Raw genomic sequence first — 16,860 nt, 5'->3', positions numbered from 1 at the left:
TTAGGCTGGAACATTTAACATGTTCCCACTCCTGCCACTCTCCCACCTTACAGCCTTCTCCCTGTGACGGTGGGTGGGGGTTCTTCTTCCCATGTCCAGTGTCACAATTTGAAAAGAACATGGCTGTGTGTGGCTCCACCCACACGGGTGCTTCTCTCAGTTTCCTGTGAATGAATGCCGACAAGTTCAGGCTGATGGTTTGTAGTCCTCAATGGGTGTTGGTGAGTGCTCTGGTAGTCCATGCATTCTCCCTGCTCTCGGGTACCTGCCTGCCCATACGAGATACAGGCAGACAGCTTTGCTGAAAGTCTACAAGAGACTGAGATTGCACCTGTGATGTGCTGATAACGGGTGCGATGCGCTTTTTTTTTTTTTTTTTTTTTTTTTTTTAAACCTGCAACAAAGTGCATTTTATTTTTAAAAAGGTGAACTTATTCTTTCAAATCTTCCAATGATCACTCCATCCTCAGTTATTGTAAAGGTGGAGCAGCTGTTGGAATTAGCATCCTCTAATGCCAGCAGAAGGAGTCTTGTGCCTTCTGACTGCCCATGTATAGTTTGTTCTTTGTCCAGTTGCCTATGATGAGTTCAGTAGCTGTGGCAGGAGAGAGTACTTGCTGTGCAAGCATGGCCTGTAAGAACAGGATGGTGTGCCCTCCCATGGCATCAGTGGGTTTTGGTCCCCAATAACTGCTTTGTCCCTAAATAACTGGAGTGGGCCATCACAGCCTATAGAAGATTTTAAGAAGGCTGTTTTTTAAAATTTGATTATGGCCTACAATTATTTGAAAAGAAAGTGGGCTCTGCCTGGAAGGTAGGCATAGTAAACTATGCTATTATACCTATATGGAATAGCATAGTGTATAGTTGTGGTGTTTTTTCTTTTGCATAATGGTGTACTATAGGCATTGTCGACCTACGCATTTCTCTTTATGATATCAACCACTAAAAGAGCATTGTTTTCAGTGGTTTTGTTGAGCTTAGGCTTCCATTGTGAAAGGAAGTAGTAAAAACAAATCATGGTGTAGTGCTGCAATGCAGGAAGCAGAGCCTGCATATGTAATGAGCAAATATGGCTGCCCAAAAAAAATGTACAAGGGTTCTTCAAAAAGTTTCCGCACCTGTTTTTTCTTTTTGTTTTAACTCTACTGAATATTAAAAAAATTGCAGAAATTTTCTTTTTTGACGCCTTGTACAGCCATAATGTTGAAATTGGCATTAAGAAAAATAGGTTTAAAAAAAATAAATCCATCAAAAAAAAAATTGTTTAGTTGGTTAGTTTTTCATGTATATTCCTAAAAAGCTACTATAATTGTTTCACTTTTAAATCGCACTACAGCTCCAGTTTGGAAGTGTTGAACGCTGCCTAAAGCTGGCGTTTAATTTGCTTATGCTTGCCATCCTTCCTCCCCCTCAATGGCTTACTGATATTTTCTAACAAAATATTTCCATCTTCATGACATACCTTATTTTATTCCCAGTGATGTCATCACTGCGTCTCTGTGCTTCTCTATAAAATGCGGGCAGAGCATTGCTTGGGAGAGGTCCTGTACCGAGCTTCTTGAAAACATCGCTATCTCAGGGCTGGTTCACACCATAAAAAAAATGCACTCGAGCCGTTTTGGTGTGTTTACGGATGCTTTTTATTCCCTGCTTTACTGCATTACACTCCAGTCCAGGAAAAATGTTCTACTCTTTTGGAACAGGCTGCACTGGTGTGAACTATGCTATTGGAAACAATATATAACCTACTTTCCATGTGTTTTTGAGGCAGGAAAAACAAACCCAGTGGACTGCATGTGGTATGAACTGGCACTTAGTCATGGTGCAAGCAGTGGGCTGGCTCTTTGGAGGAGTTATGCAAATGCCTTAGAGTGTATGCAAGTCTGAGAGTAGGAGATCCTAGGCAGGCTGTACAGCTGTGGCCAAAAGTTTTGAGAATTAAATAAATATTAATTTTCACAAAGTCTGCTGCTTCAGTGTTTTTAGATCTCTTTGTCAGATGTCACCATGGGATACTGAAGAAGAATTTTAAGCATTTGATAAGTAGTAAAGGCTTTTCTTGACAATTGCATTAAGTTTATGCAGAGTCAATATTTACCCTTCTTTTTCAAGACCTCTGCAATTTGCCCTGGCATGCTGTCGAATCCACTTCTGGGTCACATCCTAACTGATGGCAGCCCATTCTTGCATAAAAAAAAAAATGCTTGGAGTTTTTCAGAATTTGTGGGTTTTTTGTTCACCCACCTCTTGCGGATTGACCATAAATTATCAATGGGATTAAGGTCTGGGGAGTTCCTTGGCCCCAAATATTTGATTTCTTTTGTTCCCCAAGCCACTTGGTTTGTTACTTTTGCCTTATGGCAAGGTGCTCAGTCATGCTGGTAAAGGCATTGTTCATCGCCAAACTGTTCTTTGATGTTTGGGAGAAGTTTCTCTCAGAGGATGTTTTTGTACCATTCTTTATTCATGGCTGTGTTTTTTTGTTAGGCAAAATTGTAAGCCCACTCCCTTGGCTAAAAAGCAACCCAACACATGAATGGTCTCAGGATGCTTTACTGTGGGCAAGACACAAGACTGATGGTTAAAGGTTTTTTTGGGGCATTGGGGGGGGGAAAAAAAAAAATCGAAAAGCGGATTAATCCTAGAAAATGTCTTTACTCCAGTCCTCATCAGTCCAATCCCTGTACCTTTTGCAGAATATCAGCCTGTCCCTGATGGTTTTCTTTGAGAGATGTGGGATTCTTTGCTGCCCTTATTGACACCAGACCATCATCCAAAAGTCTTTGTCTCTCTGTGCGTACAGATGCACTCACACTTGCCTCCTGCCGTTCCTAAGCAAGCTCTGCACTGGTGGTGCCCCGATTCCGTGGCTGAATCAACTGTAGGAGATGGGCCTGGCACTTGCTGGACTTTCTTGGCTGCCCCGAAGCCTTCTTCACAAAAATTGAACTGCTCTCATTGAAGTTCTTGATAATCCCATAAATGCCTAATTTAGGTGCAATCTTAGTAGCCGCAATAGCCTTGCCTGTGAATCCCTTTTTTGTGTAAACTGATGGTGGTTGCATGTGCTTCCTTGCTGGTAACCATGGTTAACAGAGGAAGAACAATGATTTCAAGCACCACTCTCCTTTTTAAAGCCTCTAGTCTGTTCTAACTCAGTGAGAATTACAGAGTGGTTTTGAGCCTTGTCCTCGTCACCAGTGACACCTGAGAGAGTCACTGACATATCAGCTGGTCCTTTTGTGGCAGGGCTGAAATGTTTATTTTGGGGGATTAAGTTCATTTTCATGGCAAAGAGGGATTTTGTAATTCATCTGATCTCTCTTCATCATATTCTGGAGTATATACATATTGCCATCAATACCCAAGGCAGCAGACATTTTACAAAATTTAATATTTGTGTCATTCTCAAAACTTTTGTCCACGATTGTATTTTCAGGTGGACTGTCATGGGTATTACCAACAATGTGCTTCTAAACCGCCACAATTCAAGAACTGAAATACAATGCATGAAAGGGCAGGCCTGGGATAGGAAATCGGGAGAAGAAACATTTAAAGTGGTTGTATGCCCACACATGTAAAAAAAAAAAAAAAAAAAAACCCTGTAAAGCAAAGTTATAATGAGCTAGTATTCAGTGCATAGGAAATGGAAACGGAGGCGCCACTCTTGTTCCACTGGACACTGCTGTCATCAAGTTCCTTGAATGGATCCACTCCATGGACCCCTGGCAGTCTCTGCCTACACGCTTGTTGCTAGTGTACTTTTGTGAGTACCACATGTTCAGCTTTTATTAAAGTACATTTTTTAATACTACACTTTGAGTGGCACCTCCATTTCCAGTGTCTTCACAAGATTGCTGCTTCCTATTCTTCAAACGGGGCTGCCTTCAATAGCTGCTATTCTCCCAAAATATCATATGGACTTTTACAAGCCATGATTTGTTTAAATGTCACTGTTGCTCTTGTCACTTTTTCACATGTAGTTTCACCCCTCCGCCCCCCCCCGCATTTTTTTATGAGTGATTAGACTGGTGGTAAACACATTGTAGAAGTTAGGGCTCACTCACCTCTATGTTATTCAGTGCATACTAGCTCATTATGAAATACTTACCTTAGAATGAGGTCCTTGTATCGCAGCCCGGTCCACGCTGAGGGAGCTGACATTTGGCCATCGGTGTTTCTTCCCAGTTCACGACTCCGCTCTGAGTGGCCAAAAATGCAGCAGGGTCCGTCAGCGTCTGCCGGACCTTCACTGCGTATGTGCTGCTGATGTCAGCATGCATGCACAGTGAATATCTCTTAAACCGTACAGGTATACAACTGCTTTAAATGATGGCCAGGAAATTAGGCAAGTTATGTCCAACTTGCAGCAGCTTCCTATGAATGCTCACAGTGTGCAGTGAAATCAGAGCATGTCCATCTGTGCAAGACTGAAGGTAATGCAAGTTGGTGTTCAGCTTTAAAGTAAGCCAGAATGTTTTTGTATTGTTTAGAGTAGGAAAGGGTTAAAACAAAAACTATCAGGTTTATTTTTGCCATCATTGTTCCTTTTGGGGAGAACAACCTTCACTTCCTGCCCCACAGAGAAGGTAAGTAGAATTGATTCTTAAGCCTCATACACACGATAGGACTTTGTACAAACTTTCCCTTGGATTTTTGTACAAAGGGTGTCGGCCCTGAACTTGTATTGCATACACACAGCAGGACTTTTTCAACCAACTTTCACCAAATCATGTGGTTTTTCTGCTCTTTACCGCCACCTTTGGTCAACTTCTGTATTGTTGTCTGATCTTTTGCATTGGTTCTGAGCATGGGTGTTTGTACCTTGTACAAAAGTCCTATGGTTTTCTGTACACACGATCGGACTTTGCTCCATCGGACTTTTGTTGCCAGAAAGTTTGTCCGTTCGCACAGCCAACAAAAGTCTAATGAAAACCAAAAAGACTCAGTTAGACTTACCGGTGACGGTATTTCTAAGAGCCTTTCAGGACAACCCCGGAGAGAGTGTAGCTCCACCTTGTAATTAGGAAACACATGCCCACTTTAAAAACACCTCCTCTTCCTCCATGGCTTCAGTTATTGTGGCCTTCCGACGCTGGAAAACAAAGCACAGAAAGCACAACACCATGGTAGAACTTAATACATTTACTAAGCATAACCTAGGGAGGGAAGTAACGGTTGTCCTGAAAGGCTCTTAGAAATACCGTCACCGGTAAGTCTAACTGAGTCTTTCTCAAATCGCCTTTCAGGACAACCCCGGAGAGGATAACCGAGAAACTTACCCTAGGGCGGGACTACTGCCTGCAGTACCTTCCTGCCGAAGGCCTGATCTGCTGCAGACAGTAGATCTAACCGGTAGTGCCGGAGAAATGTCGAATAACTGGACCAAGTGGCAGCCTTGCAGATTTGTTCAGGCGTTGCACCGGCCCTTTCAGCCCAGGAAACTGCCGTGGATCTAGTAGAGTGGGCAGCAATACCTGAGGGAGGTATTTCTCCTTTTGCTTTATAGGCTTCTGTTATAGCCAACTTAAGCCACCTACCCAGCGTACTTTTAGAAGCTTTCTCCCCCTTGCGTGATCCAGAAAATATCACGAAGAGGGCGTTTGATTTTCTAAAATCTTTAGTAACTTTCAGAAACTGTAATAGACACCTTCTCACATCCAATGTGTGGAAAAACTTCCTCTCCTGCATTTTCTGGGGTTGCAGAGAATGTAGGTAACACTATTTCCTGTGATCGATGGAAAGTTGAGGATACTTTCGGTAGGAATGCTGGATCCGTCCTCAGTACCACCCTGTCCTGATAAATTCTAAGGAAGGGTTCTGTAATAGCTAGAGCTTGGAGCTCGCTGACTCTCCTGGCCGAGGTGATGGCCACCAAAAAGATTGTTTTTAAAACCACCTTCTGTAAAGAAGCTTCCTGTAAGGGTTCAAACGGTGCTCCCGAGAGACCCTGTAAAACTGTAGACAAATCCCAACTGGGAAAGTCTTTAAGGGCTACTGGTCTATTTCGAGCAAGAGCCCTAAAAAATCTAGAAATTAAAGTTTCTTTAGATAAAGTCTTTTCAAAGAAAACTGATAAGGCAGCCACCTGAGTCTTCAGGGTACTGGCTGCGAGACCCTTCTCCATTCCTTCATGGAGAAACTCCAAGACGGACACCGTGCTCTTGACCTTGAGTTCTCTAGAACTGCACCAGGAGTTGAACTTTTCCCAGACCTTCATGTAAATTGCCTGTGTAACTGCCTTCCTACTAGACAGCAGGGTCTTTACTACTTTATCTGAGAGACCTTTGGCTTTTAATAGGTCCTCCTCAGAAACCAGGCGGTTAGCTGTAGGAGTTCCACCTCTGGATGACTTACTGTCCCCTGGGATAACAGATCTTTTCTGAGTGGTAACCTCCATGGGGGCTTCGAGGCTAGGTTTCGAAGACCCGCGAACCAGGGCCTTTTTGGCCAAAAAGGAGTGACTAGTATTAAGTCTGTCCTTTCTTCCCTGAATTTCCTCAGTACTAGTGGAATTAGAGGAAAGGGGGGGAAAGGCGTAGCACAGCTGGTAATGCCAGGGGTGAGCAAATGCGTCCAACCCTATTGCTGCATCTCCTCGGTGAAGAGAAAAGAATCTGTCCACCTTTGAGTTCTGCTGGCTGGCAAAAAGGTCTACCTGTGGAACCCCCCAGGCCTCGGAGATCATCAGGAACACTTCCTGATTCAGACTCCATTCTGCCTCCAGCAATTTGCGCCTGCTTAGGAGGTCCGCAAACAAATTCTGAGAGCCCTTCAGATGCACTGCCGATAGTGAGGCTGTGTTCTGCTCTGCCCAGGCTAACAACAGATTGGCCAGCTCCATCAAGCTCCTGCTTCTGGTTCCCCCCTGCTTCATAATGTAGGTAACCGCTGTCGTGTTGTCTGACAACACCTGGACGTGGTGGCCTCTCAAACTCTGCTGAAAGGCCACTAAACCCAGAAAGATCGCCTTCAACTCCCTCCAGTTGGATGATCTTTGAGCTTCCCGTTTGGACCAGACCCCCTGAGATGTCTGACCATCCAGATGGGCTCCCCAGCCCCAGGCACTTGTGTCTGTAGTAAGGCGCTTGTCCACAGGAAAGGTCCACACCAGGCCCCTTGAGAGGTTTGCCTGGTCTCTCCACCACCAAAGAGCCCTTTTCGTCCTTGACGAAATTTTTAGCTGTTTTTCCAAAGCATCCTGATGGGACCAGCTTGACAGAACCTCCCTCTGAAGGGGTCTGGAATGGAACCTGGCCCACTGAACAGCCGGGATTGCTGCCGTAAGCAGGCCCAGAACTGCCATAGCCGTCCTGACTGAGACTGTCTGGTTGCTCTGTATCCGCTGTACAGCTAGCTGCAACTTTTCCTGTTTTTCCAACGGCAGGAAAACTTTCTGGAGAATCGAATTTAATGTATACCCCAGAAATTTCATTTCCTGTGAGGGGGTCAGGATTGACTTCTCTAGATTTAGAAGCCATCCCAGGCCCTCGAGGTGAGACTGGGCCCTCTGGAGATTGACTAGGACCTGCTCCCTGGAGTCTGCAAAAAACAAAAGGTCGTCCAGGTAAGGGACGACTGGAATCCCCTTCAATTTCAGGGGCTCCAAAGCCTCTGCCATGATCTTCGTAAAGACCCTGGGAGAGGACGAGAGTCCGAATGGCAGAGCCCTGAATTGGAGGTGCCATACCGAACTCCCCACCTTCAATGCCAGGCGCAGGAACTGCTGCGATGCCTGATGAATTGGTATATGAAGGTAGGCATCCCTTAGATCCAGGGACGCCATGAAGCATTCTGGGGTCAACAGCTTTGTGATGGAGAAAAATGTATCCATCCTGAAATGTTTGTACCGAATGAACCTGTTCAGAAATTTCAGATTCAGGATTAGACGGTACTTCCCTGAGGGTTTTTTCACCAGAAAAATATGTGAATAAAAACCCCCGCCCTGCTGGTTTACTGGGACTTGAATCAGAACCTCTTGCTGTATCAGCTCCTGTAACAAAAGCTTCATTGCAGAGGCCTTCTCCTGATCCCTTGGCAATGTTGTCACGTAAAACCTGCTCGGGGGTAGTTCTGAAAACTCCAACCTGTACCCCTGATCGACAACGCTCTTCACGAACAGATTTGGAGACAGCCTGTCCCATTGTTCGCGAAAAGCTGACAGTCTCCCCCCCACTGGGGAGATATTGTCACTTGCTCTTAGGGGACTGCTCTGGGGGAGATCTAAAGAGGACTCCACCCTTGCCTTTGCCCTTCTGTGAACCCCATCTGCTCTTGCGCTCCTGGTCTTTTTTATGGGACTGCTGAAAAGCACGAAAATTCTTTTTGGCAATCTGCTTTTTCTTAACTGGAAAAGCCTTCTTTTTATCGGCTGTTCTATCCAGCACAGACTCTAAATCGGGACCAAAGAGCAAGTCACCCGAGAAGGGAAGACCACACAGCTTGACCTTAGAAGCAGTGTCCCCAGACCATGTTTTCAGCCAAACTGCTCTCCTGGCTGAATTTACAAGAGCCGAAGACCTAGCGGCCAGTTTAACCGATTCTGCTGATGCATCCGCCATGTATTTGACTGCATTCAGGATCAGTGGAAAGGACTCTAAGAGATCCTTGCAGGGTGTCCCCGCCTCAATATGGCTCTTCAGCTTCTCTACCCAACATTCCAGATTCCTGGCCACCACCGTAGCTGCCATTGCTGGTTTTAGACTGACTGACGCAGCATCCCAAGCTTTTTTAAGGATGGAGTCAGCTTTTTTGTCCATTGGGTCTTTAAGGATCCCCATATCCTCAAAGGCTAGATCCGTTCGTCTGGATACCTGCGAGAAAGCTGCATCGACTCTGGGTTTTTTGTTCCAAACCTCTGAGTCCTTATCTTCGAAGGGAAACCTTCTCTTGAGAGCTTTAGAGAAGAAAGGGGCTTTTTCTGGGTCCTTCCACTCCTTTCTCACTGAGTCTGAGAGGACCCTGTGGACTGGAAAAACTCTCCGTTTTGTTTCGTCCAACCCCTGGTACATTTTGTCATGAACTGACAGTTGTACTTTTTCTTCTTGAATTTCTAGAGTAGTGTAGATTGCTTTTAGAATATAATCTACTTCCTCTAGTGATAGCTTGAATTTGGAGCCCCTGCTATCTTCTTCCTCTTCCTCCTCCTCAGAATCCCTGAAGGAGATGAGAGTACTACCCCCTTCGTCTCCAGACTCTTCAGTTTCCACCTGTCTGGATGACGACGCCCTGGGGCTGGGCGGTAAGTTCTGAGGCTCGGTCTGTGCGGGAGGGTTTTTGTATCAGGATGGACCTGACTGAACTCAAGGAGTTTGTCAGCTCTTTAACCGAAGAAAACAAATCCTTATATTGTTGAGATGTTTCCTCTTCCACCAATTCTCTGATACAATTTCTGCACATTGCCTTCTGCCATGAATCTCTGAGGGGGGTCTTGCAAGAAGGACATTTTCTCTGACCTGGTCTAGCTTTTCCTAGTGATTTTTCCTGAAACGACATACAGGTTTAACTCACTAAAAGCTCTCAACAACCAGTTGCTTAACACCAAGCCAGTGCAGAGACCCACCACCAAACAGACCACTAGTGAGACCCCAGAACTAGGCTGCAAAAGGTCAGAGCGAAGTCCACCTCTGACCTGCAGCGACAGGCCCCCAAGAGGGGGGAACAGACAAAGACATAGCCCAACAGTAAAGCAGAGGGTGCCAGTGCACCTTACGTACCTGGGCTGGACCGGTGCTAGGGGCGCCTGTCTCCGCCATAGCTGGCTTACACTCTTCCATCGTTTGAGTGAGGCAGCTATCACAAACAGCTCTGTCGTTTTAAATTTTCCCGGCCGCCGCGTCATCAGGGCCGGCCGGAAGCGGAAGCACGCGGTCACCTGACCCGCCCCATGATCCCTGCGTTCCAGGCGCTTGAACCACGGCGCCACGCCCCCTCAGAGCGCCCGCGCGTCACCGTGAACGACGCCGTCGCCGCCCGGGACCCGGCGCCGAAAACGGAGCCATGCCGCTGACCTGCAGCGGCCTCCGCCAGCAACAGAGCCCTCCCTGCGCTAACCAGCGGACACCGGGCACCCGACGCCGGCACTCCGAGGGTCCTTACTCCCGTGAGATGGCGGGACCAGGAGCTCCAGGAGTCCTCTCCCCGTGGAGATGCTGCTGGGGGTCAAAAAGAAACAACCTGCAACGAAAGGTAAGCCTTACTCCCCTGCAGAGAGTGTAGCTCTCCCTGGTTCAGGCACATGCTTCCTCCAAGGAGGAAACACAATAACTGAAGCCATGGAGGAAGAGGAGGTGTTTTTAAAGTGGGCATGTGTTTCCTAATTACAAGGTGGAGCTACACTCTCTCCGGGGTTGTCCTGAAAGGCGATTTGAGAAAAGTTTGTCCGATGGAGCGTACACACAGTCGGATGTTGCTCCAAAACAGCTAATTTGCATGTTTGTTGTCAAAAAGTCTGATCGTGTGTATGGGCCTTTAGAAAGTTATCTCTTAAGTAGTGTCCCATTGTAACATTCCTTCTCTATTTCTGTTCTGGTGCCAACTCAAACATTTGGATTTTCTCCTAAATTTCAGCCCTGGGGACAATGGTCACCGGTACAAATACAGAGATTAGATCTCCCAGCAGAGGCACAGCTATAAAAACTCAACAGGATATAGTCCCTTGCCACTCCAGCCAAAGCTACATAAGGTTTTTGTTTAAAACAAAAAAAATTATATTTATATATATATATATATATATATATATATATATATATATATATATACACATACACACACACACACACATACATTTTTGATATACTGTGCTGAGAGCATATAGAGGCTGTCATTGCTCAACCTGCTTTTGAAAATGCAGGCTACCTGCCTATAATGCTGATGCATTGGCTTTAATACTCTCGCTGACCTACAACATGTGTACAGGTCCAGATTCTGACTTCACTGTGAATAATCTACATTCTGATTTATAAATACAGAGATAGCGAAGATGGGATTTTAACGGTGCTTATATGTAATCAATACAGGATAAATTCATAAGATAAAATACATTCATTTATTAAGACTACAGTTAAAATATCACAAACAAAACAATTTCCAACAATGTGCGTGGACTGATTAGAACTGTGAGGGTACTAGCGACAGGAAGCTGAGGTACTTGCTACACATTGCCCTAAAACCCACAGCCGACCGCTCAACTTAGGAGGGCATAGACCAGTGATGGCAAACCTTGGCACTCCAGATGTTTTGAAACTACATTTCCCATGATGCTCCACTACACTGCAGAGTGCAAGAGCATCCTAGGGAAATGTAGTTCCAAAACATCTGGGGTGCCAAGGTTCACCATCACTGGCATAGACAGAGGTAAGGCTAAGCTGTAAAACACAAGGAATAAAACGTACTGATATTGGCTCAAGTCATCTATATATTTGAATAAACTAAAGTTTCAAATATAATTACCTCAATTATTGAAAAAGGGGCACATAGCCTCCATTAATATAGTAGATGGAATTATGCACCCTGCTAAACAGCCAAAGATAGAATATAGAAATACAACTAACATCTAGATATATTCAGTTTTGTGAATAAATGGGGCAACCCCAGGTTGTAATTATTAAATATTTGGGAGTAATTAACTTACATCGCAACAATACTTACTGCACTAAAATCAAAAATATCCAAATTGCTGAAGCGGCTATCGTCGAAAATTGTATAACGCAGACAATTTGCAGCTGAACTGCAGATATGAAGCAAGTAAAGCTGGTATTACAGTGAGAAACCCACTTATTAATCAACACACCATGCAGAGTCCCATAGAAATATATGCGGACTAAGTATAGAAGGTGGTGCATAACCTAATTGGCTTACCAATACAAATTCGACCTTTGAATATAGCTGCAGTAACCACCATACAGAAAGATAAATGAGGTAGAACCTGCCTTATGTTTCCTCCGTCGATCAAGCCGGCGTCTGACGTCACCGGCTCGATGCGGGCATTATAGGCAGCACTGCACATGCCCGGAGGGAACAAGGAAAGGAAGGGAACTACATTTCCCATAATACCAGAGTTCCAAAACTGGAACCTCAAGCGTAAACAGCGACACCATATCACTCGGAAGCTCAAGTACAGGAAGGAGGGAGTGCAGAACCAAATTCCAAACCACAGAGTGTAAAAAATTACCGGGATGAATTAGAGCACTAGGGCTGCCAAAAAGCGTATGTCCTGGTGAAACTCCACCCATGGAATTGCCCGGGGTGTCCGTATGACCTCCTATTAAAAGTTAAGCATGCTGGAGCGGGAATAAATAATGGGAAATACATTGATGGGGGTCAAAAGGGGAGGAAGCACTACCTAATAGCAACACTCCAGGGTGACACGGAGGACCCAGAGGTGCCAAATCCATGGAGAGTGCCCTGAGGCCAAGCACAAGATGCCTATATAAAAAAAGAAGAGACACTAAGCAATAAAATAATGGATAAATATTGAATGTTAGGTCAATTGATGTTGCACATATACAATTACATACGTTATATACAATAATATTAAAGTTTACCTAATATATATTAAAAAAAACTCCAAACCAGTGGATTAAAGAGGAAAAATGGGAGCTACAGAAAGTTATTATACCAATTCATTTGTTCATAAAAAGGATCTGTAACTTAAAATTTCATTGAATCCAGGAAATGTAGTGGCTTTGAGAGTGAAGATCCACCTAGCCTCAAGTTGGAGCAGAGTTTTATCAACAGTGCCCCCTCTTAAGTTCAGCGGAACATGCTCCAAAGCCAAAAACAGGATGACAGAGTTAAAAGCATAGTGTACACCTACATGTCTGCTAATGGCTGTAACCATTTTTTTTTTGTTATATATTGGTTTAATATGATCTCTTATGCGCTTAAAAAATGGTCTCTTCGTTTTGCCCACGTAGAGACCCCCACATGAGCACTGCGCAAGATAAACAATACTAGGTGTAGAGCAAGTTACATAAGATTTAGGGAAATGCCATTTTCCATTAGGTATCTTAAATTTGGACGAATTATTAATATAGGGACATACATCACAATGTCCACAGGAAATAGTCCCAAATTTTTTGGGATTAACAGTTGGTTCAGTGTTTGAGAAGTGGCTGCGGACTAGACGATCCCTAAGGGAATGAACCCGCTTATAATAATTTCTGGAAAGTCTTTTATATATTTATTTGCAACCGGATCAGCTTGTAGTAGCGGCCAAAATTGTCCCAAAATATCTCTAAAGATATTATGCTGATTAGAGTATCTTGTAATCACTCAAACTGTATTGCTTTTCCTGCGTGATTTTGAGGAAAAAATTAAAGCGTTCATATCCTTAGCTTTAACCCGATTGTACGCTCTCTTAAGACACACATGGCTACATTATACATGAGACTTAAGATTCGTGGCAATATTTCCTGGATCAGTTGTATAAACCTTTCTGCCAAAATTTCTGTAATTCCCACATCCTCTCCAGCAGAGCAGTGATTTTTCAGATTGATATTTATGTGCTGTAACAGGTGTTTTCTATATATACACACACACACACACACCATCTTGATACTTATAGTTTATTTCTCTCATATTTGCACACCTCTCAAGTTTTTGAGGTGGGAACGAGGTACACCTTTTAGCAAATGTAAGCTAGCATATATAAAAAATAAAAAAAATCCCTTGCCACACCCCCTTAAGGAGAACTATGCAATGAAAAAAAAAAAAAAAAATTACATACACCACACTGGTTACCCCCCAATAGGGATAAAACATTTCCGTGAAGAGGAGTTTAATAAGACAAGTGGCACCTCATTAAAATTAGAAGAAAGGTTTAACCTTAAACTACAAAGGGTTCTTTACTGTAAGAGCGGCAAGGATGTGGAATTCCCTTCCACAGGCGGTGGTGTCCGATAGTAAAAAAAAAAAAAAAAAAAAAAAAAAAGACACCTGAACGACTACAACATACAGGGATATACAATGCAATACTGACATTATAATCATGTAGGTGGCAAGTAGAGCATTTTGACAAAAAAAAGTGGGAGGTGGTTTACCAAGACTGTAATGTGCAAAGACTAGTGCAGCTCTGCATAGAAACCAATCAGCTTCCCGGTTGTCATGTCAAATCTTAAACCAGCTGACGTTAGAAGCTGATTGGCCATCATGCACAACTGCTCCAGTTTTAGTAAATCTCCTAATCATGTATACTAAACAAGATAAAGAACTATGGCGCTGGTAGGATTTGCAACAACTATAAAAAGGCAGCCTGTGTTTAAAGGAAATTCCTATATTCTTCTGATCTGACACCCTTTTATAATTTATATAAAGTTTTTTTTATTTTGACAGGTGTTTCATAATCTGTTGCCCATTGGTGATTTCCCCCCTCACGTCACAAACCATCAAAATAAAACAAAGTGAGGGAGCTAAAGTCCCAACCCTTTACCACTTTTAGCCAACAATGGCAGAAACCGTTAGGGATTTACCAGTGTTTGTACTAATAAAGTCAGTCTTGCCTACAGACTTTCCCTGACTTGGAACAAAAGCTGCTCTGATTACCACCATTGTAATGCCAGCTGTCATCTGCCTTGAAATTGGCACCTGCCCTTTGTTACTATTAGAGTTGGCCAACACAGGTTAACATTTATATTCTAACCTGTCCCTTTAGTGTTTGATATATCGCAAAGCCCATTTTTTTTTTTTTTTTTCTTCTCCACACACAGTAATAGTGCAAACATTGTCCAATGAAGAAGATTTAACCTCCAGGGAAAAATTGCACTAAATTGACCACCAATTGCATTATAGCAGCCCGCCCCCCAAAAAAAAAAAAAAAAAAAAAAAACGTTCAAATCTGAACTTTAATACAATTACAGTTTTGTGCATCCTGTAAAGTATATTGTGCAGTATGAAGACAATTAAGCCATTGATCAGGATTGTGGGCAGCACAAGGGTTTGTGGGCACAGGCATTTGCACAAGTCAGAATAGCTTTTCTCCTTATAAGCCTATAGGAGTACACAAGCTGCTACATTTAGCCATCTGATGCTAGCCTAGAAGTAGCAACACCATACTCCCACATTTAGAGCTTGTGCCTAGCCCCATAATTAGGGAAATGGTCTTCCTAGCTGCCCTCTTTCACACTGACGTCCCGTTCAGGCCCGCCTGTCAGTTTTTCAGGCGGACCTGAACGGGTGCTCCATAGAGCTCTATGGAGCGTCGGATGTCAGCGGTGACATGTCCGCTGACATCCGACCCGCTCCGAAAAAGTGTAACGGAGGAAAAAGCTATTTTTCCATCCGTCTGCGGATCGGGTGACGACGGGCACTGCGGTCCGTCGTCATCCGATCTCCCATAGGGGAGAGCGGCGCTGTGACAGGTCCGTCCCTGCGCAGTGTGCAGAGACGGAGCGGATCAGAACTGATCCGCCCCGTGTGAAAGGACCCTTAGTTTCAATAAGACAGGCATATAAATTAGAAGTTTTACAAACACCAGCTTCCCTATGCTAGAACCAAGTGGGTCCATCCAGTCCTGTGACATTTTTTCCCTGTTGTATCACTCATGCCTAGCACATAAGATACACCATTGTATCACCTTTGAGAATTTCCTCTTACAGGAGGGAAACACTCACTGAACCAGGCAAAGGTCTTATTCTTCCTGGTAGATGGGCTGCTACTGAGTTTATGGAGCATGTAAATGTTGTTATTCACTCAGCCTTCATTTGCATGGCTTCCACCATATTTATAAAGTTTGGAAATATGAAAATTGCCTGTGAGGACCATAGCCAAGTTAGTACAGCATGGCTGCCCAAATGTGAAGATACAGAAAATTCATAATGAGCTAAGGGGGGGGGGGGGGGGGGACAGACAATTTGTCCAAGGGATAATGAAGGTTTATAATGGGAACAGAAGTATCAACATTAGAATTACTTGGACAGCCAGCATTTTCATAACAGGAAAGCAGCAATTAAACCCAATCTAGTCTGTAGATCAGCGTTTCTCAATAGCAGTCCTCAATGTGCACCAACAGGTCATGTTTTCAGGATTTCCCACATATGAAACAGCTGTGGAAATTGCTAAGGCAGTGAAACTGAGCAAGTCACCTGTGCAAGGTAATGGAGAGCCTGAAAACATGACCTGTTTGTGCACTTTGGAGGACTAGATGTGAGAAACACTGCTGGAGAACATTGGCCTCAACCTGTGGCCCTCCGGCTGTTAGAAAACTTCAAGTACCTTAATGCCTATGAGTCATGCTTATACCTGTTAGCCTTGCAGGCCATCAACGGGGGGGGGCGTAGCTTACAAGGTAATCAGGTAGAGCAGTGGTCATCAACCCTGTCCTCAGGGCCCACTTACAGGCCAGGTTTTATGTATTACCTTGGGGAGATGGAGACTAGAATACTGCAATCACTGAGCAGCAAATGATATCACCTGTGATGCATTTCAGTTATCTTGCAAATCTGGCCTGTTAGTGGGCCCTGAGGACAGGGTTGATGACCACTGAGGTAGAGTGAAGAAAAGATGCTATGAAGTGGATTAGGCCTAAATTTACTTACATTTCTTTGCACACTGCCCCACATTTGTTTATCAAACACCACAACTTGTTCCAGCTTCATTCAGCACCCAAGACCACCACAGACACGTTAGCTTTCATAGTAAAAATCATCTGAGTGGACAGCCTATGCACCAACTTTCATAGAACACACGTCCTTAAAGCTAGGACCATTTAGTGTTAAAAGCCAATGTTAGGCCTTAAGTGGGAACACAAAGCTAATGGAAATGCAGACTTGGTTGGGGCCCCAGCTTTACAATTTAGGAAAAAGCCCCAGCACTCACCTATTTTTCACTGCTTGCACACATAGCAACTAAACAATCAAA

This window comes from Lithobates pipiens, unplaced genomic scaffold (assembly GCF_037356315.1).
Source record: "Lithobates pipiens isolate NorthernLeopardFrog02 unplaced genomic scaffold, aLitPip1_a1.2 Scaffold_16, whole genome shotgun sequence".
In the NCBI taxonomy this organism is placed as follows: Eukaryota; Metazoa; Chordata; class Amphibia; order Anura; family Ranidae; genus Lithobates; species Lithobates pipiens.
This window is presented reverse-complemented; position numbering follows the sequence as displayed.